General features: G+C 38.2%; 1 protein-coding gene across 26 annotated transcripts in view; it reads left to right on the top strand.

Moving 5' to 3' along the window:
• LOC117421380 (receptor-type tyrosine-protein phosphatase delta-like) overlaps nucleotides 1–25,859 on the top strand; it is a 607,967-nt gene that overhangs the window by 235,222 nt on the left and 346,886 nt on the right. For all 26 annotated transcript variants that reach the window (XM_059030127.1, XM_059030157.1, XM_059030132.1 and 23 more), the window contains one exon: nucleotides 23,721–23,769. The gene's annotated coding sequence lies outside the window, so the exon portion shown is untranslated. The remainder of the gene's footprint in view (nucleotides 1–23,720; nucleotides 23,770–25,859) is intronic.

A 25,859-nucleotide genomic window follows, 5' to 3' on the forward strand; every position in this document is an offset into this window, starting at 1 on the left:
CCACATAATTTCACCTTTTACAAAGATACAGTAAATATTTGTTTTAACATGAAATGTTTCATGTCACATGTTTGGAACATGTCCTGCTATGGCTGTAAGTTTTATGATCAGTAGGTCATATATTTTAACAGTATTTAATTATGCTTTGGCAGTGTGATTTTTTTATCATTTTAGAATATTTGGGATTAACAATACAATATGTTATTTTTTTATTTCCATTTCGAAAAATGTTTCTGAATATTTAAATAGTACTAACTATACTTTTGTTTTTCCACTAACTATCACCAGACAGCTAAGCTGTTTACCAGTTTCACAAAACACTTTTAACACACACCAAACTCAAAAAGGTTCACACAGTACCTTTCTGAACCACACAGGTTTGTTCACAGTGACAGCCTTGCTTTTCACAGACTGGAGACTGTCTGGCACACTGCCCTGACTGCAGGGTTTCCACCCCTTTTAAGCAGGGCTTCATTAAATCAATTGGAGCCAGGTGCTCCTCATCCTGGCTCCCTACTTTGGCATTCTGGGGGATGTAGTCCTTTTTCCCCTCTTGTACTACATATTTTCCCCTTCCTCCCTACCACAGTAGCTACACCCCCTCCCTCATCAATGCCCAAGCATCAGTTATCATACCAGTGCTCTAGTTATACAGGGGTTTAAACAGCATACGCTCGTTGAGATCAGCATCGTTCCTACCTCGCATCGAAATGTGTGATTTTTATCCCTATACATTTTAATAATTAGTATAATATAATAACAACTCCATTACCAACATCCCCGGATCTTTCACAGCTTGGACACAACATGGAGTGTTTTGCTATATAACATTAAAAATAATGCTTTTCTAAACAGTGATACATTACAGAAGTGCGATGAAATTGAAAATCATAAATCAGGTCTGGCTATTAAAAGTTGTTTTTAACTTTGTTTCATCAGTAAGTTATCATTAAGGCTACGATTTTGTCACGGAAAATGTGAAAATCGTGAATTTGATAAAAAGTCTGTTTTCTGTAAAGACAGAACAAATGCATCGGAAAACAGAAGTTTACCAACTTAGAGGCTTTCTTTACAACATGCTGTTTGTTTCAGAATCGTAGAAAACTCTGTTAAAGCCTGGTTCATACAGTACTTCTGTTGCAGATGAATGCGATTCATCAGGCGCAGACAACTAAGCTGTGCAGCTTCACTATTTTCTGTACGGGACGCTTCGTGTCGCAGCCCTTTTGACTGCGCAAAGTGGTCGCAGCTGTTGTTCATACTTTAAATACTGACTGCATTCGCGAGATTGGATACATTTACATTTAAGTAGATTTGCTGAGTTTGTACCTCTATATAAGAGGATTAAAAAAAAATCTAAAGCAACGTCATTGGTACATCTGTCCTCTCAACCAACAGAGAACCCGAAAGGGAGAATTTCAAACATAGCAACGGGCTACTGTATGACTATGAAAAGCTTTTTGATAGAAACACATCACATCACATGGGGGTGAAGGTGGGGGCCCCACTACAGATTCTGATGGGATTAAACTGCTTTTCATTATTTATTCAAAAAAATGTTGCACGACTCTCACAATGCTAGAGATCTCGCAAAGATGACACAACAAATATTTAAATTAGTATATTGCGACTCTCTTTATTAACATATTGTCTCTTAATACATACGACAAAATGTATACTTTGCAATTTGTTGCAACAGAAATGCAAATTGCAGTATGTTTGCGCTGCGACTGGCCCATCTTAGTACATCTACCCCTGAGTGTGTAAACATGTTGCACAGTGTGATATAGTGAGGTAGTTTTCCAATAGATTATACTTATTGTAACTGCTTATGTAGATATGGGTGAAGTGAAGAGGCTTTTTTTGTAAACCTTTTTTTCATTTTGAATCTTTTTGGCTACTAAATGTCCAGAGTTTTTCTAAACAAACTATGATGCACACACATTTCTGTATTTAATGGTATTTCCCTTTAAGGGTGTTACAGCCTGTTTTAGTTTATTTAACATTTAACAAATAAACATGTTTAAATATTAATGTATATCTATAAGACATAATGGTGTGCACCATTTACATTTATATGAGAAACACATTGATTAAATAGGAAACAAATAGTATTCATACACAAAATGTTAATCAAGGCACTCAAGGCTACGTTTTGCATATTGCTATTTTTTGTAAATAGTTAACAGTTCAGCACAATTCTAACATTTAAGACTTGGCTAATTACTCAGTAATTCATTATTCATTTAACTTTTATATGAGTGAATGTGGAGCAAACCATCAATCCAAATAAAATAGCTCTGTAATTTATATTTTGTGAAATATTATTTTTTTCCCCCAGATGAACGTTATTTGAATTAGACTTCCAAACGGCATCAACTATTTGAAAAGAACAGCATGCATTATAGAAGATTAAAACCTATCTTTGGATTCTTAAATGCCATAACAAAACACTCCTGAGATTTGTATTTTCAACATGTCTTCTGTGGCTCCTGGGCTGACTTATACTTGGATTTTCAAGACTTTTCCAAGCTCTTCCACTTCTTAACAAAGAGCTCAACACCTCACAGAAAGGGTTTCTCAGCTTGATGCATGATACCGGATTGCCCAGTTCACCCACTTGCCTATTATCACAGCCTTAAGTCAAATCTCCCCACAGACTGTAAAGGGATTTTAACAGTGTTAAGTTGTATGGATTCCAGTTATCTCCAGATCCTCCTCTCTCTTTTTCCTTTAATGCAGTCTTGTTGACTACAGGCTTACTCGACGGTAGTGAATAGTCCTTGATTAGAGTGCACAAAATGTAATTTAAAGATTTCTTGAGAAACAGTCACTGTGTCAGTCTGGAGTCGAGTAAATCGATAATGACGGCAAGATGAAGAATTTAAAGATAAACTTTGTGTTTCTAATTTTAGCTTTCTTTCTGATGCAAATTGAAAATTTCCAAAAAAACATTGTATACAATTATCTGAGCTATAGACAATGAGAAAGATCCACACTGAATACTGTTCTGTAGCTTCTTATCTAGGTGTTGTTAAGCAGAAATAATTTTAAGGAATGTGAGTGTGCTGTTCAGTCTCACAAGAAATTGCCAAATTGATCTTTGACACTAAGCAAACCCATTTCTGAGCTAATAGTTGTGCATTATTTATGCATTCAAACTGCATATGATAACAATCCACTGAGCAGAGCTACTGTAGTAGGCTGCATGCAAATAAGGACAGCATTATGAAATATTACCTGTCATCGGGAATTCTGTGTATGTTTACTGAAAATCACTTGACCTAAGATGCAGCTGAGTATGTAAGATGGATTAGAGTCCCTATAAAAAGCAATTTTGCTAGCAGAAGATATAAAGGGACTTCTTCTGTAGAGCCCTTTATTCTCTGCTACACTACCTGATTGATGTATGTTTAGCCGTTTAATCTCAAATGGGACTTGCACAGGTTTACGACAGTGTTCTCTAAATTGCTATGACATGTTTAAAAAAGCAAAATGCGTAAATGCTGATAGAGTTTATGCTTGGACTGTATTTTAGATATTACATTTAAAATAAAAGTATTGTTTGCATTCATACTGTAAGAAGGACATTAATAAAAGAAAACATTAACTTACAGATGTAAACCTGGTTCCCTGAAAGAGAAGACAACCACCAACAATACTTTGGGGAAATGCCTGCTGAGCATTTTATATTAGAGCTGCCGATAGGCCCCTCTGGGGACTGACGCCCTGAGTCCCACCTCCCGAGGGCCTGACCTAGGGTCCTTACACCATGGCAAACTAAGAGCTGGTCAGACTGATGCAGAGCTCTCGTTCTGCCAACATAACATCTCAATGCCCAAACCGGGTAGAGGGAGTGTAGTCTCCGATACTCCGCCGAAGAAAAAGGAGGGGGATGGAAAGCCTCTAGTTCCACTGACTGGTTTTAAGTGGAAAGCCATAACCACCTTAGGACGGAAAGCGGGGTTTGTATGTAACAAAACCCTGTTTCCGTTGTCCCAAATGCACATACGTGAAATGTGCACCGACAGACCCACTTAGCGGAAGATGGCTAACAAAAAGGCTGTCTTCATAGAGAGGTATTTCAACTCTATGGAATGTATAAGCTCAAACAGGGTCTTAGTGAGAGCCTCCAATACCACGTCTATACTTCATCCGCTCAGGGAGGACGTCCTTTCTAGGAGGATATAACCTCCGAGCTCCCATTAGAAAATGGGTTGCTAGTATATGAATACCTGGGGACACTGAGTCAATGAGGACATGGCATTCCGATATGGCTGCTAGGTACACTTTCAGCATAGACTGGGATCTACCCTCCTCTAGCAATTATTGCATAAACTGTAAAATGATTGCTATAGGGGTCAATAAATGGGGTCATGGCCTCTGGTCATACACCAATCTTGAAAATACCTCAATTTATAGGCATACAACAAGGAGGAGGAGGCCCTCGCATTCTGCAGTGTACCAACGACTGTGTCTGAGAGTCCTAAGGCAGACAGATGGTTCAGTTTAGGGGCCAGACCCATCTTTGGAGTCTGGTTCTGAGAGCCAAAGTGGTGTAGCTGGACCTCCCAGGGATGGCCTTGCAGTAGCTGGCAAAGGGGCAGAAACCTGATTCTCCTGGGCCATCCGGGGGCCACCAGGAAAACTGTTACCTTCTCTCTCCGGACCTTCTCTAAGAAGGCTGGAAGCAACAGTATGCATCCTGGGCTACTCATGGGCTAGGGCGTCGACGCCTAGTGGACCCCTGCAGCGGTGGAGGAACCATAGGGGGCAATGAGTCATCTCCGCCATGGCAAAGAGATCGACTCTGGCCTTCCCGAACTGTTCCCAAATGCCATTCTGACAGGTGAGGACCCTCCCTCAAGAGGAAGTCCACTGCCCAGTGCACCATTCAAGGAAGAGGAACAGGATAGTAGGTTCCGTTGTGCCCATGTCAATAGCCGGAAGGCTAAGTGATGTAACCCGGGGGACCGAAGTCCTCCCTGGCGGTTGACATACGCCACTACCGACATATTGTCTGTCTGGACAAGGACATGTCTCCTCTGGAGCACAAGAAGAAAATGCTGGAGAGTGAGGTTCCAGCGTATTTATGTAAAGGGACATCCAGGGGCCCGACCAGGACCCGCGGACGCCTCTTCTGGTCCAGACTGCTCCCTAACCTGTTGGATACATCTGTCATCACCACCTGATGGCTGTGAATCGCTCCCATTCTTACAACTTTTCACAGGTGAGAGGCTTGCTTCGACCAGCGCAGGGCTTGCCAGCATGCGCAAGACACGGTCAGCCGATGGAGACTGTAATGCTTGGGATGTAACTGGAAGGCATTGAGCCACGCTTGAAGTGGGCATAAATGGAGCAATCCCAGCTGGAGGGCTGATGAAGCCGCGGTCATCAGACCCAGCAACTTCTGATACAACACCAGCGGTACTATCGAACCCTATTGAAGCAGGGATAGACAATTCTATACGTGATTACTCTGTCTTCTGACAGGTAGGCTCAAGTTGTAAGGAAGTCCAGCCGGTTTCCCAAGTAAACCGTACTTTGCACTGGAATTAATTGCCTTTTGGCATCGTTGAGGGTGAGACCCAGCCCTGACCGATGCTTCGTCACGATCACCATGTGGGCCACTGTCATCCAGGTAGTTCAACACCCTGATCCCTTGCAACAGCAAGGGGGCCAGGATGGCATCCACACACTTTGAAAACGTGCAGGGTGCTAAGGAAAGGCCGAATGGCAGCATGGAAAACCCGACGCTTCCTTGAAAGGCAAAGCAGAGATACTTCCTGTGCATGGGGCGAATAGGAATGTGAAAATACACTTCCTTTAAGTCCACAGTAGTAAACCAGTCGCCCGGCCAGACAAACTGGAGAATGTGACGGTGTGTGACCATTTGGAACCTCCTCTCCCTCAAGAACCCGTTGAGGTGTCGCAGGCATCAAAAGATATCTTGCGTAGAACCCCTCCTCTTAGGGGGTGGGTTCTACGAGGCGGATGGTTTGTTTGAGAAGTAATATGGCTTTTTCTTGCATGAGGGCCAAGACCTGGAGAGTGTCGCTCACGGATGTAACCGTGATTCCTTGAAAAGGAAGAGGACCTGCATGGAATTGAAGCGTGTAACCCGGTGTGTACGGTGGCGAGCACACAATTGTCTGAGGTGCAAGTGCACCAATACTGTAGCTGGGGCGGAGCCCGCTGCAGGGGCTGCCTGGGGGAGCACTGTTGCAATGGGATCCCATGTCCGGCGTCCTCCCGTTGTTGTGGGTGGGCCCAGCTGTTAGCTGCCAAGGGAGCCTGAAGGCGGTGCCTCAGGTCGTCACATGGGGATCGGGACTGTCCGAGTCACTTTGTGTGTCATGGGTGGACACCAGCGTTTTGTTCTCTCCCGTACCGGAATACGGGAAGGGAACATTGAGGCTATCTGCCAAGACACCTTGAGTTCTCGGTGGGAGCGTTGCAGTATTATCTCCACAGCTGGCCCAAAGGTCAAGCAATGCAGACATGTCCTCTTTAGGTAATCTTGGGACAGTCAAAGCTGTCTGCAAGCCACTACAAGGCTTGCCAGGCTCAGGCCCAGGTCTTGTCCTTGGAAGCCGGAGATCTGGAGTAGCGTGCTTGAAACCAGGTGCAGCTCTGAGGGCACTGGCTCAGGGAGGGTTGCAGACTACAGTATGCTGTTTAAGTACACTGCCAAGAGGCCAGCCGTGTTGGCCAGACGCTTGACTTGTGCTTTTGCTGTATAGGCCTTTTTAATTGGGTCTCAGTTACTAATGGTCCTAATGGTCAATGCAGGGTCTTTAGGTAAACCACCTACTGGAGGGGCTTGCATCAGGTCGAGTCCACTGGTGGGAATTCTGCCAAGCCCAGCACCCCCACGCCTTCGAAGGAAGCCAGCAGGGCTGCCCGTTTTAGTACACTTGCCGCTGAGGCCGGGCGGTTCCAAGTGGACCGTACTTCTTCCAAGAAGTCAGGGAATGCTGGGAAGGGTCTCCTGTGTAGAACCCTCGACTGGAACACTGCACAAATATCACAGAACATCTCATCTCCAAGGGCAGAGGAGGCGTGCTGCATGCCCAGGCCGAAGCACCAAGGGAGCGAGAGCAGCAAGTGCAACGAGGTTCTGAGGCTCCGAAAGGTGCCGAAGCACCGAGGAACATCTGGGAATAGAGCACTGGTGCACCGAAACATCGAGGGCACTGAATGCACAGAGGCACCGAGGTCGATGAGCACCGAAAACATCCACACTCTGGAGCGTCTAAGCTCTGAGGCACCGAGAACACCAAGGGCGTAAGCACTGAGGGTACTGGGCAGGCGCTTAGCCTTAACCGCGTGCAGTCACACAACCCGGGGTAGCACATAGCATACGCAGCTGTGGATACACAGGCTCAAGTGGCTGCAGTTAGGCACAGGAGAGCAGTACAGAAAAGCACAGTGTTGCCCCAAGGTGCAGCACGGGCTATATGATTTGGACTGCGTGCAATCACACACAAACGGGGCAGTGCATAAGGTAAGCCGGGGTGGAGCACAGGCTGAAGAGCTGCGATAGAGTTGAGAGAATGTACTGCTTGTGACTTTTTTATTTGTTTACTTTTTTTTAACTGCAAGAGCAGTAAGAAAAAACACCCACAGACAACAGCAAAGTTGTGGTAGAACAGTTATTTATTTATTCATTTTTTTGGCCAAGTGCACTGAGCAGACGGGCCGAGACAATCCGGTAGAGTCGACTCAGCAGCGGGATGCGGCAGAGCCAGGTCCCAGTGGCGGAAATCACACGTCTTTTTTTTTTTTTTTTTAGCTGCAATAGCAGGAGAAAAAACACACACAACAGCAGATGCTGTGGGGTGAGAAAGCAATCTGCAACGCAGTGCAATGTGCAGACTGGTGAAAGAAAGATTTAATGAAGCGCAGTTGCACAGCGTTTATAGTTCCGTTCACAGAAGCAGAGTTTTTGATTCCAGGGAAGTAGCAAGCCGCCTTCCAGCAATATAAATATTGCAGGGGAACTCCAGAAAACTTGAGTGAGAGCTGTTTCATACAGACTCAATCACAGCAACTGGACAGGTTAGTACCTTACCTTACCGCAGTGAACAGCAAAAGAGGAAGTGAGCTCCGTGGAGTGACTGTTTGTTCCCTCGGGAGGCGGGGCCAAGGACATCACTCCTCGGAGGGGCCTATCGGAAGCTCTGATATAAAATGCTCAGCGAATACCTACCAGTGGCAGGCATTTGCCAAAAGTATTGTTGATGGTCGTCTTTGAATTGAAAGGGAACTTGGTTTGTGCAATTCCCCTTTTAAACCTCCTGCTCCTGGTTATTCTGTCAAATTTAGAATGTTAGTTGAAGGTATTGTAAATCCAAGTTAACTCCAACTCAAACTTAGACTATTTAGTCACTGTACATATTTTAATTGTAAACCTTAACCCCCCCCTAATGTTATGCTTTTATGAAATGAATGCAACACTCGTCCACAGTACTCTCGGTTAACGTTCTGATGGAATGTAATGTATAGTTCTATACAGGCTAACCTCCAAAGGCCGCTACAATTTTAACACCTTTCTGAACTGCCTTAGCCATGAGTCTTGTCAAGACCTATTTTAATGGGACACTGTCACAGGCAGAGGGAGAAGACCGTAAGAATTCATGGCATGTGACCTCCTAGAGCTGTCGGACAGCAATGATAAGCTAATTAGAGAGCCATCACTTAAGATTGAAAGAGCATTACCCCTATATCAGATGAGCAGCTGCTGGAAAGGCTTTGATTTAATCATGGGGTGTTTTTCGACAGTCTAATTGTTCTGATTTACAGTTATCACCAATATTTCATAGGTGCTCGCAAGCAGCACTAATTAAAGGATTATTTTCAACTACACAGACTTTAACTGCCCTGCTGATGTCATTGACTTTGGATGCAGCATGGCTTTATTCAGCAAATTGGGGCACTGCTGCTATGACCTTACACTGCCTTCTTTAGCTTGTATCAAGCCAGCCAAGATTGCAACTTTATTCACATTAAACTGCAAAAAAAAAAATTATTTCTTTTTTTTTGCATTTTTTGGGTGTTTGAATTAAATTAGTTACTTGGAGCACATTTATAAATGTGCTGTTTCTTTTTGTTATGTAAACTGAAAAGTCAGAGATATAGAACCACTGGTGGTTTTGAAGGGATAGCACTCTCAAGGACAATACATTAAACTGGACCTAAGCCCACAAAGAACTAAGATGAAATGGTATGTCAAAACGTGAAATCTTTTGACCCCTGGTTCTCAGGTTTGATGTCACCTAAAGCTATCACGATACAGCACCTTCACTTTGAGTACTGCAATCGGAATTCTTCATAAGCTTTTACAAATCCTGTGCTGCACTGAGCCTCAATACAATTCTGTGCAACAATATGATTATTTTGTGTTTTACTACTTCTGTGGTTTAGCCTTCCTCATCAGACAGGCCTCTTTTACATTGAAATGTAGTTTTAGCCTCAGGGACACATTACTATATTACTAATATAGCAGTGGAATGTCTGGTCACCTCGTAATTATCTTGCAGCCTAGGAAGTAGAGATACTGTATTTTCACTATTGGCTCAGAAGACCACAACCTTCTATAATATGTATATAATACATGTGTTTAAACCATATGGAACAATAATCCCACAACAAACAGAAAAATGAAAACTGAAAGCAATCCAGATTTATTCTATTATTTTTTATTGCAAATGTTACGATGATGTTGAAGTTAAAGTCCTTTGAATTAGTCCTACCACTGTTTGGGAGCTCCTTTGCAGAGATAGGGGCTGTTTACAACTACAGGCAATCAATACTTGCAAGGAGCTTAAAGCTAGGATAGTAATCCTAATAACAAACCCTGAAATTAGAGATACTTCTTACTACTTATTATAACGGCACGATAGTGGACCTAAGCCCATTTCAAAACAGATCAGGACAGCATTTCATATGCTCCGTGTCCATGTGTCAAATTAGTCAGTTTTTTTTTTTTTTTTTTTTGCGATTTAAAATAACTCAAAGACGGCTGCGTGTTTAAACACCATAGCTGGCAGGCGGATAGTACTCATTAACTAGTTGTGCCTTTTTTTGGAACCGAAAAAATGTATAAAGTATTTAGCGAGTTATTCATTTTTCTTCATGCATGCAACTCATAAGTTACGCATGCGCAGTCAGCCTCCACCACTAAGAGTTAGTGCGTATTTGTCAGTTTAATCATTTTCTGTGGGTAATTTAATTTGAATTCCTTAGGTCACTTACTGTATGTCTTGTGGTTTTTGTGGATCCTGCCTTCATCCATTTCATTTTTTAGGACTTATTTAAAAAAATTTTTAATGCTTCTGACCTTAACTCAGTCTGTGAAGCTAAACCCCAGATGAAGTACCATGATTGACAGCGCTATCACCAGTGGGAACTCTAGAAGTTGATGTTTCAACTAATGAAACTGTACCTCTTTTAAATATTTACAGCCAAGATATTAGTCAGTATATATTTAGTTTATATGCATTATATATGAGCATAAAAGATCTATATTCGTAATACTAATATATTGTGTATGGTAACATATTACAAACAATATAATGTGCATGATAATTAATATCACCACATTTTTGAGGGTTTGTTTCGAAACACAAAAATCACATCATAAATTGCTCACAAACAATTATGGATCTGCAGCATTTGACTGATCCTTTGTTCAGAACCTTCCTTCCGTGTGAACTGTGACGCACGATACATACAGTATAATGAATACACTAGGGGAGCTGCAGTTGAACAAAAAAAAAAGTAAAGGCAGCACTTCAGTGGTTTTCTATTTTTCTATTGTTCTTTTTTGTATGTGATTTACCCCAGCGTTTTGTTTACATGTTGAAATCCCTAGTTAACAGTTACAAGTATCTAGGAGATCCTGTTGTTCATGATTATTAGGCTATTATCTTGTTTATATTAAGTGATAAAATGGTTAAATCGATTTATTAATAACACCATTTGAATCAATGTACATTTTTAAACAAGGTATAAATATAAATAGTTATAAATATATTCATGTTGTTATTAATAATCAGGTAGCTAGCGTAATGTAAATGTAACTAAAATATTCACATTTAAAAAAAAATTAAATGTAATATCCTAATAATAATAGCTTGTTTTACGTATGAGAAGTATATGTGTATGTGTATAAGGTATCTAAAATGTGGTCCCACTTGGGAATGTTTGTTAAAAGTTGCACCACAAATAAATAAAAAAAATAGCAAACCAAAAACCTCCTTTAAGATCTACAGAGGACTACAATGTAAATGTAGTCCTCTAAAAACACTTTCCATTGCATATAAATATCTTTTTTTTTAAATCAGCCTTCCAGTGAAAAAAGAATGGATGTTAAACACAAAAAGCTACGTTATATACTTGGCGGTAAGAGTTGACAATTCCGAAAAAGACGCCACTGTGCCCTTACCTAACCCATGTTCTGACAAGGCTTTCCAGCACACACTGCTTAACTGGTACAGTAGGTGGGTTCACTTCAGACAACATGTGTAGTCACCAGTAGGTTGCTGGGGATTCAAAAGGTATCTGAAGCAGCCTAATAGATATCCTTTAGAAGTTTAGAAGAGTCACTGTCATAAATGGATAAGAAAGATCTATAACCTTCATGGATTGATTGGTTGGAAAATGCCTGTGTAGTATATTATTTGTCTCCTTTTCAATGATCTCATTACTACAGAACCCCTAAAGGGACATGGTGTAAATTTAAAAAGGGTACTGTACCAGTTAAGCAGTGTGTGTTGGAAAGGCCTTGTCAGAACATGGGTCAGGTAAGGGCGCAGTGGCGGCCTTCCCTGACAATTTCCTGTCTTTTTCGGAATTGTCAGCTCCTACCGTCAAGTAAAATGTATTTTTTTTGTGTGTTTAATAGTTACATAAGAACCAAACAATTTACATGTTAGGTTTAAGAGAGCTCTGCCACACTCGAAGACATTATTATTTATTATATTTTATTTATTTTTTTGGTGCATTTCTTAATGCAGTGGTTTTGTAGTCAAAATCAAACTAGTTTTCATCATACTGGTACTGACACGACTGTGACTTTGTGCACAATATATCTGTCTTACTGGACAGTGTGGAGGAATATCACGGATGAATAAACAAAGTATAAATAATATAAGAATACATTTGAAGACAATTGAATTAAAACCGCTTAGTAGAAGTGCCTGGAATCTTATGTGTTATCAGATTTATGCCACCCCACTATGATAATTAATTACACTCTACGGAAAATAGCACCAGCACCAGTGTGATGAAAACTAGTTTGATTTTTACATATTGCATTTAATAGTGTGGATGGGTAGAACATTGTAGCAGTCAAGGTGGAATTACACAAAGACATGGTCTAGAATTACTGCATAAGCAGAAAAGAGGTAGTCTAGCTAAGAATAAGTATTTATCATTAGATGCAAATGTAATAAATAAAAATAAAATAAAATAAGAGAATACGTTTTACCTGCCAATGTTTTAGTGTCAAAACACATTTGTGATTTATTTTAGCAGTATAATAAATTCTTGATTATGGACATGTGAGAATCTACACCTGTGGGAGTGAGGACAGGGTGTCAGCATCAACATCAGTAAGCTGCCATCCTTGACAGCAGAAGGGTGTTGACTCAGTTATTGCTCTGTTATGTGTGAAAATTGAAATACAGCTTATTGATGCTGGTTTTGAGCCACTACACTTAAATCACAGGCTATAAATGAACACATCAGTTGTGACACGAGTGTCACAATGTAAAACTGGCTTCCAAATGCTAACAGGTTTTCAACATACTTTTAAGATGTGGGTGCATTTTCACATCCATTCACTATAAGAAATCAATTTGAGAATAAATTTGTGTTGACATTGTAACTAAGCACTAAAGATGTTGATAGCCCTTAAAAAAAAACACATAAAAAATAAGTATCATATACTTTAAAAGATTAAATAAATGTCAAAAAATGATTAGAAACTAACTGCTCTAAAGGTAAATCCTCTAAGGTATTGTGGGTAGCTGAGGGATTTTAGGTAAATTGTTTTCAAACGGTCTTTGATCCAGTATAGAAATATGTTATTTATGCAATTTTAACCTCTGTTTCATTATTATACGCAAGTTTATAATACCCTAGCTACATCAAAAAAAAGGGAATTGAAAAGATTTTAAATTAAGGGCTGCTTATAATGCACCACATGGAGAAAATTATGGCTCTTGATATGCAGAAGAGTACATCATTTAAGATACACCCCTGTCTTATTTACTGATTCATCCAAATCAAATGCGCCATGCATATTCATATTGTAATTCTACATTATTTGCATATTCTCATGTTAAAATCTATAACAAAATATGTTATCACCTTTGATTTATACTTGCATTTACTCTTGTAATTAAGATGTTCTTTCTTTATATTGTACAAAGTCTGTGCAAACCTTTCCTGATATCCCACACACTTGCAATTATGGAAATAAACAGTTAGTTATTCTACTAAAATGATTGGTAAAGAATATGATGTTAAATAATAGAAATTGAATTGTTTGTAGTGGATAAGGTAATCCAGCAGTGGGTTAATGTTTCACTCATTAATCTCTGGAGGCATAAGATTAATTCCACTTGAGGTCACAAGGTAAATTAATTTGGTGTTCCCAATTTAGCTGTTTGTGGGTAATCGACCACATCATCACAAAATCTGAACACAATTCTGCACAGCTGACAAATTCAGAGGCCCAGGGCTGACTAGCAGGGCTTTTCACTTTTTACAGTGGAGCTGCATAAGCAGAACTTTGTGGGAGAGCTCTGATAGGCCCTGCAATCTGAGCCACCTTTACCTTGTATGTGTGCTGAACTCATAAACAGCAATATGTATGCTGATTGTTGTTCTTACTGAAACAGATTTACAGTGCATACAGGATCATAACAAATGCAACAAGTTTGATCCTATGTTAACTTTAATCAGTATTTGTATTACTTTTTAAAAATATGCAGCCATTCATATATAAGGACTTAGGTTTTAATATCCGTAAACCTTGTAAAATGTTTTTCTTTTAAAAACAGACTGGCCATTTAATCTATTAAAAGGCATACGTGTCTTATTAGCATTTAGTTGAATATAGTTCACATCACAAAAAACTCTACAACAATTGATAGTTACAGAGGAGCCAAGATTGGATTGAGGGCCCCTTACCCAAGTTTCAATTGACATACATTGGGTGAGCATTTTGGGTAAGCTAACAATTATCCTTCGTCGTCTTACCTGACCAAAGCCATCTTTATCTTTCCTGTCCCTATAATTCATGCTGTTTTTTTTTCAACTGAGCTAGATTTACCACTCTTCTGATAGGCTGCCTTTCAATACAAAATGCTCAGCATAGTCAATGTGCTGAATCAACCACAGCTGGGGATAAATATTAAGGACATCTGCATCCAGTGGCACCTATGCTTAACTCCAAGGATGTTGATTCAGTAAAATGGGGCATTGCAGCTTTAGCTCGCAAAAAAAAAGTTTACTTACACCTAGTGAGCTGAACATGTCCAATAAAGGGCGGTCTTTCAAAGCTGTTTGTCATACCGCTCGTTGAACCTTTGTGTTCTATAAGAAACTCTAAACATCTGCTAAATGTTGGCTTAACTAAAATATATGAAGATTTTTTTTTTTATTTATTTATTTTTTTTATTATTATTATGATTATTATGTTCTTTTTAAAGGGCTTTGGACTTTCCAGAATTGTAAAGTGGATAGCTAAATTAAAAATGATATAACAATAGAGAGTAAATGAATGCAACCCTTCCTTGTTTAATGTTGTCTTCTGAAAGTTTGCTTTTATACCAAGTCAATACCGTTGCGCAGAAAGCTAATTACACTATGTAACACAATTTTTGTTCCTGGGTAGTAAGTGTTATTTCCTAATTGCTTATGCCTCAAAAGTATAGAAAATGGCTATTATTCCCCACAAACTTTGCTTTTGTGACCAGGACAGTGATATTTTGAAATTTACCTATTTCCAATGAGAAAACGGGCGAATTTGTGTCTTTTCGTTCACATAAAGTCAGAAAAAAACAACATATGAATCCAAATTAACATGTATTTATACTAAAGTAATACAAAAATGACTACAAAAGATTTAGAAGTGAGTAGTTTTTCGAGATTTACGATTATACTGTAAATCACTTTCACGAATCAGCCCCCAAATGTAGTCTCCCATCATGTTCTCGTTATACTGTCCTTGGTAGCGGCGTTCAAAGTCCAGTATATCCTGGTGGAAGCGCTCGCCTTGCTCCTCGAGTACGCTCCCATGTTCTCCTTGAATTTATCAAGATGAGCATCAAGGATATGGACTTTGAGGGACATCCTACAGCCCATTGTGCCGTAGTTCTTCACCAGAGTCTCAACCAGCTCCACATAGTTTTCGGCCTTGTGATTGCCCAGGAAGCCCCGAACCACTGCGACAAAGCTGTTCCAAGCCGCTTTCTCCTTACTAGTGAGCTTCTTGGGGAATTCATTGCACTTCAGGATCTTCTTCTTTATCTGTGGTCCGACAAAGACACCGGCTTTGACCTTTGCCTCAGACAGCTTAGGGAAGAAGTCTTGAAGGTACTTGAAGGCTGCCGACTCCTTATCTAGAGCTCTGACAAATTGTTTCATAAGGCCCAATTTGATGTGCAGTGGTGGCATCAGCACCTTCCGGGGGTCCCAGCCATACTCATCATACTTCAAGGCGTCCAGCAAGGTCTTGATGCTGTTGTAATCCTCTTTGAGGTGCACCAAGTGAGCCAGGGAAAGAGACGGGTACTTGTTACCATTATGGAGCAGCACGGCTTTGAGGCTCCTGGATGAGCTGTCAATGAAGGACAGTATAACGAGAACATGATGGGAGACTACATTTGGGGGCTGATTCGTGAAAGTGATTTACAGTATAATCGTAAATCTTTTGTAGTCATTTTTGTATTACTTTAGTATAAATACATGTTAATTTGGATTCATATGTTGTTTTTTCTGACTTTATGTGAACGAAAAGACACAAATTCGCCCGCTTTCTCATTGGAAATAGATCAATTTCAAAATATCACTCCTGATCACAAAAGCAAAGTTTGTGGGGAATAATAGCCATTTTCTATACTTTTGAGGCATAAGCAATTAGGAAATAACTCTTACTACCCAGGAACAAAAATTGTGTTACATAGTGTAATTAACACGAGAAACCCCATTGACACTTGCGTATAAAAAGGCCAGTATTATTAATAAAAATCAATAATAATTAGAAGAAGAAGAAGTTGTATTGAACTGTCCAATCAGAGAGATCGATGCAGTTATTGGGTGGAACATGAATGACCAGCTGATTCACGTTTGACAGTGTTTATGACCAGCAGCTGGAGAGTGTACTCAGTGACTCAGAGTGACTGAGAGTGTAAGTTTCGGGGTTTGCCCATAACATATACATTCCATTCACAAACATTATTCATTTTCTATATGTTTTACTCAATATCAGTTTCTAGATGTTTATAGAAGTTGATCAGCACAATGTATGCCAGTTCATCCAACACAGTAAAATCCAGTACGTGGATCTCAATGAAACACAGTACTCAATAATATTACTGAATATGGTAAGCCAAATTTATTTATTTATTTATTTATTTATTTATTGCATTTATTGGCGCTTTTTATACAAAAGTATCGCAAAGCACTGTACAGTACATAGCACAAAAAAAGAAGACACTAATACATTTGTATAACATGTCACACATACAACTGCCATATTCAGACCATTTAAATAACAGTATACACAATACAAAAGCAGCAATTTTAAAGTTACATTAAAACCCACTAAGATAAGAAAGCCATTTTATAAAAGTGCGTTTTTAGTCTTGACTTGAAAACTGTAAAGCTGCATCCACACTGGACGCTCGCGAATAATTTAGAAGTCACTGCAGTCAAATGGGAGTAACCACACTGGCAGCGAGCGACGCGAGCAACATCGCTTTGAGAAAATGTTGCATCATTACAATAGAACCTATTTTTTTTTTTTTTTTCGTTGCGCGACACGAATGAAACTGACCAATCAGAAGCAAGGTTAACACCCTTGACACACGTCAAACACACGCCTCTAAACACATCACGCCTCAAAACGGAAAAGTTAACTTATGAGATGCAGCAGTATCCATTATTATATGATTGCAAACTGAACAACAAAGTCATCCAGAAGAAAGACAATGCCTGGGTGGCTTGCAGGCGGTGCATTTAGCAGCACCGAGACATTTTCTTAACGATTATGCAAGTTGCATAAAAATACGTTTATTAATAAGCAAAAATAAACCGGAGCATACATGCAGTCTACGTATCCAGCATTTAAATGAAAAATGTACACTTTTGCTGGCTTTTAAAAATGACACAAAAAGGTCCCACATTCACACAACTTGACCTAATTTTAAGATATGACTTTTTTTTTTTTTTGGTTTGTTTGTTTGTTTTTATGGTAAATAACGTTTTGTTCAATACATTTTTATGGTAAATAACATTTTGTTCACTAAATTGTTCTGTGCAACAAATACGCATACACCGAAGTTTTGTGGAGATTCACCAAACAAACATATTATTGAAGTCCCACTATTCTGTACGTTGTAAATTAAAGCCAGCAATACGTTTGTATTCTGTCTGACACATCCCAACATTACCAACCTCATACATAGTTTTGAAGATTATGAGCCATATTTATAAAGCATTTTCTGTCAAGTTCACTGGACTGTTTTAAAAGGAAAAACTAAATACAAGTAAATAATAATACAAGATAAGTGGTGACCTGTGCATAATAACACAGATTATTATAATAATAATAATAATAATAATAATAATAATAATAATAATAATAATAATAATAATAATAATAATAATAATAATGTTGCACTTCAAAATACTAAAAGTTAATGAAAAAGATTAAAGGAAGGAAGGAGGCCAAAACAGGGTTAATATGTTCACTTTTTCTGGTTTTAGTCACAATTCTAGCAGCGGTATTCTGAACATGCTGCAAGCGGGAAACCACACGTTTTGGGACACCAGAAAAAAAGTGCATTACAGTAATCAATTCTAGATGAAACAAAGGCATGCATTAGTCTCTCTGCATCAGATACAGATATAATTGGTCTAAGTTTGGCTATATTTCTCAAATGGTAAAAAGATACTTTAGTAACTTCCCTAATATTCAAGTTACAGTACTCATCATTGTGTGTTATATGGTTTGGTTGGCTTGACCGCTTTGGCATTGTGAAAATTGAAGCACTGGTATATTTTTTTATACAAGGCTATTCTATGTAAGCTACCTCCATATATAAATGAATACTTTACAGTCGCTTGTAGTAACTACATTCTTAGATCACACTCATTTTTGTATTTTACGGTTCCTAAAGTGCGTTCTGAAGTTGCTGAAAGATCATTAGCTTATTTTGCTCCATGGTCTTGGAATGAATTAGTCTAAACTTAAGTTGCAGTCCCAAATAACTTTAGTACAATTCAAGAGTAAGCTGCATGATTATCTAATTGAGATTGTGCTTGTTTTAAGTAGTTGATTACACCTGTCACTAATTGATTGTCACAAACTGATTGTTTATTGTATTGAGTTGGACTTGTCTGTGTTTTAAAAGTATTTTATTTTTGTATTTGTATGTTTGTATTGTAATATGTTTTATTGTACTGCTGCTACCTTTCTTGGCTAGGTCTCACTTGAAAAATAGGTTTTAATATCAATGTGATTTCCTAGTATAATAAAGGGTTAATAATAAATATGAGTCTCAAATGAGAGATCAGGAAAAAAGATGACCCCCAAACTCTTAATTTCTAGTTTAAGTTTTGATGAGAGACTACAAGGGTCAAGTAATCCTGCATTTCCTTTTAGTTGGTTCTGTGAACCTCTATTTTATCTGAATTCAACATTAGAAAATTCTGTGACATCCAATGCTTAATGTCTGTAAGGCAAGCAGATACTAACACCCAGGCATAAGAAATTCCTGGCTTTGGGGACAGTTATAGCTGGGTATCATCAGCACAGCAATGGAGGTTCACTCCGTGTCTGCGGATAATGTTACCTTTTCCCTAGAGATGAACAGCTGCATCCTGCCAAGGTACTCGCCCAGCATCCGAGAAATAGTGCAAGAATTTGTTTCGAATTCGTTGTGCTTCGGCTGCAGGGTGGTTGCCACGGAGTTTGGGCATGACGCAGCCCAGTTACAGCGTCTTCTTCATTTTCTACATGACCAGGGTGTTCGTCATTGGGTAGTGTTAGCAAGTTCTGAAGCACCACAGTTGCTTTTATCGCATTGTCTGCATTCTCTGGTGCAAGATGAATCCTCCTCTCGTATATTCGGAACCTGTCAGTGAGAATTCCGAAAGCATTTTACAAAACCCTTCTGGCTGTGCTTACACGGTAATTATATATTCTTTGCTCCCTGCTCAGCCCCTGCCTTTTCGATCCAGGGAAGGGTCTTAGTAAATTTTTCCTCAGCGGGAAAGCTTTTTTGTCAACAAGTACATGTGTACATAAACTCCCTGAGCATGCAGTTCAGAAAGCTCCATTTGATTCTAAAGTCCTCCGCTATTATGCTCCACGTATCTGCATCAGGCAAAGCCATATAGCTAGGTATGAGGCAGGACCATAATGCTTCACATGTTTCTAAAACTATGCCACGCACAGCTGAGATACCTTTTCTATAACTGTATGCTACTGTTGTGAAGGAGTCACAGGTATCTGAATAAATAAATAAATAAATAAATAAATAAATAAAAACAAAAACACTAAAACAATTGCTTTTGGTAGTATGTCTGTACTTCTAATTTTGATTTTGTTGGCAAGAACATTTTAGATACTGTGTTGCCAGCAACTCGGTTTGAGTGCTTGTGTGCATACATACCAATAGCCAACAAATACTTACGTTAGCTAATAAGCAACAACAGAAGGAAATCAATGTACATTAATAAACCTAGCAGTGCCTACATTGTGCTTCGTGAAATAAAGCAACAGAATGTTTTACATAAAATCCAATAATTAAAATAGAAGTAAAACAAACCATAGTAAAAAATCAAAACACAACATATAGAAAATCGTTTTTTGACACCTACTCAATTAATTAAAACTATTTTACCTCAGACACATTGCCATTCGTTCTTCAGGATCGATGGATTTCTGAAGACAAGTGTTTTGCTTGGAGTTGACTGGTCACACGACGTTGATCAAGTAAGCAAACTGAGATTTGGACATTCTGAAGAAGGTAAAAAACCTACTCCCGTCCAATTTCAGCTCTTGTACGTGTCAGTGGTACTCCCCTAGGGTTTCCTGTTGCAGATTTATTGAGTGAACCCATATTCTTCTTGTTTTCTCTCCTTCTTCGGAACAATACAATTGTGGCAGCCTGTACACGATCCATATTGCCTCAAAATGTAGGACACTGGAAAACGCAGTGTTTTTCGTCCAGAAATCAAACCTGTTTCGATTTTTTTTTGCCGCCTTTCTCACAGAGATTATGCTCAAGTGTGAAAGGTTACATTCAATTCCAGAGGTTCGATTTCTCACTAAGAAAAATGCTGCAACTAAACACTGTAGTGTGACTAGCCCTTTATAGAGCTTTTTTCTCACCAGTAGGGGTCAGAATCCAGAAAGGCAGTGCATCATATAACACTGCCTGTTACAACTGTATAAATGTATACTTTTATTCTTTCTTACAGTACAATGTTAAACTCTAAGGTGCCATTTGAGAGTAAACAAGTCAATGCTAACTTGCTGTTTTTCAGTGTTAAATCAGACTGCCCTTTTGGGACCCAAAGCAATTATCACATGCAGCTGTTTCTCACACTACATTAGTTACTTCTCTGTTCCTATACTACATCTGCATCTGATGCATCTCACCTCAGGCTGCAAAAATGCAAAGAGCTTAAAAGTCTGCCAGGTTTATTATTATTATTATTATTATTATTATTAGTATTATTATTAGTATTATTATTATTATTATTATTATTATTATTATTATTATTAACTTTTTATCAGTTTGCTAGGTAATCATTTTTTTCCCATGGAAATGTGAATGTGTGTTTTCATCTTCAGCAGAATTAGTTAAACGCCTGTGATCAGTATTTTTTTTAAAACTTTATTATGATAGACAATTACTACTAGGCTTGGCTGGTAAGCTGTTTATTTCATCATATTGCAAAATTCCCTGAAAATAATGTGCCCTCTGTCAGAGAATGTGAGGATAAATCATTAAGACGTAATTAAAAATATTTTGCCTCAAGGAGGAATCAGGTTTATTTGGCTGAGCCACAATCCCATAAATTAAGACTTTTCAATTAATAGTGTGTGTGTGTGTGTGTGTATATGTATAGCAACTAGAGGCTGGTGTGCTAAAGTAATCCATGACTTTATTATAGACTTCCTTTCAGGTAGTTACTTACTTACTTAATTAATCCAGTTGTAAAATGTTAAGGATGGTTGCACTTTCCTGCTTCACAAGCTTCAGTGACTTGCAAAATAAATGATTTGATTGAACAGAAAATCGTGATATAATTTACTTTCTTGTTGTTAAAGAGTTTTATATAATTGTTTGTTTGTAATGGTAATTAATTTGACAGGCCTGATTATTGGAATGGGCTGAAGACAAAATACATTTGGCGCTTTGAAAAGTCAATGTTAAAAAAAAGTTTTGGTCCATGTTTTTTTTTTTTTATATCAGTTTTATTATTTGTTTATGCAATGTCTTCAATCATTTACCGGAAGCAAATTAAACCAGCTGCCAGGTTCCTAAATGCAGTGTAACAGGTAGATAAGGCAAACATTTGCTGTATTTATTGATAAAACATGTATATATTACCCCATATATAGGGTCCTCCGTTTTACACGACCTGTTTTTTTTTCAATTGTAATTAAATTGCTATCCCTGAGATGTCCCTGCAGCCAATCCAGTTATAGTAATCAAAATCACAATTAAGAAATCAACACATTACACTTTGACTAATTAGAAAAATAAAAGCTAATTATGAAGAGTATAAATGGTAATTGAATAAATTGATGTGTTAAAAGAAAAATCGAGAGACCTAAACATGGAGTCAAAGACATCGCAATCAAAAAGCATTTCATTGAGTGAACGCACGCAACAATATCCACCTGGTGTTCTGTACACCGATGGGTATAATTTATTTTGCACAACTTGCAATTTATCTTTGGACCACGCTTTAAAGTCAACAAGATGAAAATTGAACTGGTAGATGTCTGACAGCGTATCTATACTTACTGACGAGTATGAGTCTGGAGTCTGAAGCCCATATCCCATATAGGGCAACAGTGTGAAGTAGTGGTTAGGGCTCTGGACTCTTGACTGGAGGGTTGTGGGTTCAATTCCAGGTGGGGGACACTGATGCTGTACCCTTCAGTAAGGTACTTTACCTAGATTGCTCCAGTAAAAACCCAACTGTATAAATGGGTAATTGTATGTAAAAATAATGTGTAAAAAATAATGTAATTGTATGTAAAGATAATGTGATATATTGTAACAATTGTAAGTCGCCCTGGATAAGGGCGTCTGCTAAGAAATAAATAATAATATTATATAATTGGAAACAATTACTTTCTGTGGATATATTGGGTTTTAATTTTTGATTTAAGGTTGCCAACTACAAGTGCTAATACACAACGTGGTCGTATTAATGTCCGTAAATGGTCATTCTATTTAGGCAGGAAAGGGTTAAACGTCACTTCATCTCACCAACAGCGGTCAGGATCCATAACGCCAGTGCATCACATAACACTGCCTGCTACATGTATACATTCTTATAGAAGCAAACACAACTCCTACTTTTCCAGGGACTCAAGTGTTTTGAGTGTCTCTTGATTTTGTTCATGTGACTTCTTGAAGTGGGAAAGCTGGGTACACAGATGGGCAGCAGTGAAAAGTATGTACAAGGAGCACTCAGTACAATTTTCAGAATTGTTGCTAAAAAAAAATAAACAAAAAATGCATGTTTACTATAATGTGTGCATCTTTCTACAAAGTGATTGAAATTATTTAATTCACTCTATATGCTTTAAAGGAGTGAGAACCACAATTTAGACCTTTGCAAAATTGCTGAGCTGTTAAACCTTTTCTTAAGCTTGACATACTGTACATGTTGTAGCAGATGAGACCTTGCTGTGTGCATTACTCCTAGACTGTGCCAAAGCGATGGTGCATTAACACATTCAATATTCGTTTATCATGTACAAAAACAATATGTCAATGTGGCTTTTAAGTGGGAACTAACCAATACAGCTGATTTTTAAACTATATATTTACATTAACTATTTTTATAACTGCACATCATTAACATAAATATATGAACTACAAAGTTGAAACTGGAATTCTATATTACTTGCTTGACTAATAGAGATGCTATAGATTTTGACGTAAACCAAATATTTGTAAATGATGTGATGGAGGGAGTATGCTGTAGTTTTTAAGTCTGTGTTGGAGCACATTGATTTTTTCACTAATGCACACTTTTATTATTGTATTGTATGTTATTCATTGTAGCTATGATTATACAGGGTGATTAGAAAGTAAGTTTACCACATGAGATAAGGTGCGTTGATGTGGTAAACTTACTTTCTAATCACCCTGTATATAGTTTAATATAGACGCATAGCTTTTGTATACTGATGTACAGTAATAGTTTGTTTATTTTTCTCTCTGCAGGTCTCAGGGTAGAGAATGTTCCACTGATTTTCAAACCTGCAAACTCAGGGTAAAGTAAATGTTTGCTTGTTTTTTCTTTCTCTCTCGCCTTGGTCTTGTGCTGGAATAATTGTTAAATTACATTTGAAAACAGTTAATTTTTCAACTGGTATTCAAATGTTTTGGTTCTTGAAATAAATTTCAGTGTATGACGAAAAGAGTTGCTCTTTGCTATTGAAAATCAGACTCATGAAGCCTCGCTGTGTTTTATCCTGAAATAACTGCCTGTTCTGATGTTTAGGCACTTATGGTTTGCAGAACTCTAGTTGTTATTCGTGTTAAATGTTGGTATGTGAGGGCTGTAAAGTAATGAAAAGCTAGTCCAATTTTAGCTCATGGCTTAAAGGATACATCAGCACTACTTGAAAAATAAAACCTAAACTATCCCACCTTGCTGTTCTGAATGTATTTGGTAATTGTATAACTGTCCCAAGCGAGGGTCCCGGACGAGGACAAAGCAGTGTTGCTGGATGCACCAATATCCCTCCGGCCATACCATTTTTTATTTCTATTACTATTAGATGTTAAATGTCTGAGCCCCCATCGGGAAAAACATTAAATGGTCCTGCACACGATCTCAGCAAAACCACTGGGGGCTGAAAAGATTAGATGAAGTGCGTGGAGTGTGGGGTTGAAGATACTGATTGAACACTTGTGCTTGATTTTATACTCTGTTGAGTCTCACTTACATCCTGCAAATTCTGATAAATTGTTACTCTGTAAAGCCAAGGAAGAAGAATCAGCACACCTGCATTGCTTTATTAGTACTGTACTGCATGTGCTGTTTTCTATATCATTTTTTTCCAATTGAGAAGAAAAAGGCAGTCAATTTTTTTTGTATTGTTTGTTTTTTGTTTTGGGTGGGGTGGGGTTATCTTACATCAGTGTGGTCATTGTTTCAATTTAAACACACACAAAAAATAAATATATAAAAACAAGATTATGGTTGTTTTGTACTAAAGAAAAAGTAATGAATATGTGAAATAAGTTACAAAAACAATTTTTAATCTGCACTTATTTATTGAATCGACTTCCTAATCCAAGATTACTTTAAGGTGAATCCTACACTGAATGGATATGCAAGTGTCCTAGGAAATCCAGGGAATATTTTTTTTTTTTAACAGATTTAATAAATTTAACCTAAAATCACTGAAGTGTTGCTTTTTTTTAAGAATTAGAAAATGCCAGAGGTTCAGCTGAGGGAGTCAAGGACAAATAATGATATATTGTATTTAATTAGGCTTAAGCCCCATTAGATATTTGAGTGTTGGCCCAGACCACTCAAACAGTCTTCAGATGACTCTCTAGAAACACCCTCTACTTAATGCAACATATCTCCAAAATGAAGATAGAAAAATACTCAATCATGTCTTTCAATTTTTTAAAATGGTGCTGTTATTGTGTCTAATACATATACACGTTGCATTGCCAACATGCTTGTTTATTTAATTATCTAGGGCATTTTGAGCTACGAAAACATGGTTACATTTAAGGAGGCTGTGTGGTCCAGTGGTTAAAGAAAAGGGCTTGTAACCAGGAGGTCCCTGGTTCAAATCCCTCCTCAGCCACTGACTCATTGGGTGACCCTGAGCAAGTCACTTAACCTCCTTGTGCTCTGTGTTTTGGGTGAGGTGTAATTGTAAGCGACTCTGCAGCTGATGCATAGTTCACACACCCTAGTCTCTGTAAGTCGCCTTGGATAAAGGCGTCTGCTAAATAAACAAATAATAATAATATGTCTGCAGAATGCCTCAGGTTAGAGAAATGAAAATGGTTTGAATTAGACACATAAGAGCCTGATAAGCCTAGGACTCCATAGTCTGATTAAACCAACATTTAAGATTTGACAGCAATATGTGTTATATAGTGACCAAGATGTTATGATAAGTTATGTTTTTTGGCCATGAAGTAATGTGACTCTCTGAAACTGAAAGGGTTAATAGTAAGATTTTTTTATTTTATTTTATTTTTATCTGTTTATTATTTTTAATCTTGCACAAAAAAATTAAAAACCTTTTACATTATTGCGAATCAAGCGGTTCCATTGAAATTGTGGGAATCATATAAAAGGGCAGATGGTTTTATTATCAGTTGTTACCA

The sequence above is a fragment of the Acipenser ruthenus genome, chromosome 1, assembly GCF_902713425.1.
Source record: "Acipenser ruthenus chromosome 1, fAciRut3.2 maternal haplotype, whole genome shotgun sequence".
NCBI classification, from domain to species: domain Eukaryota; kingdom Metazoa; phylum Chordata; class Actinopteri; order Acipenseriformes; family Acipenseridae; genus Acipenser; species Acipenser ruthenus.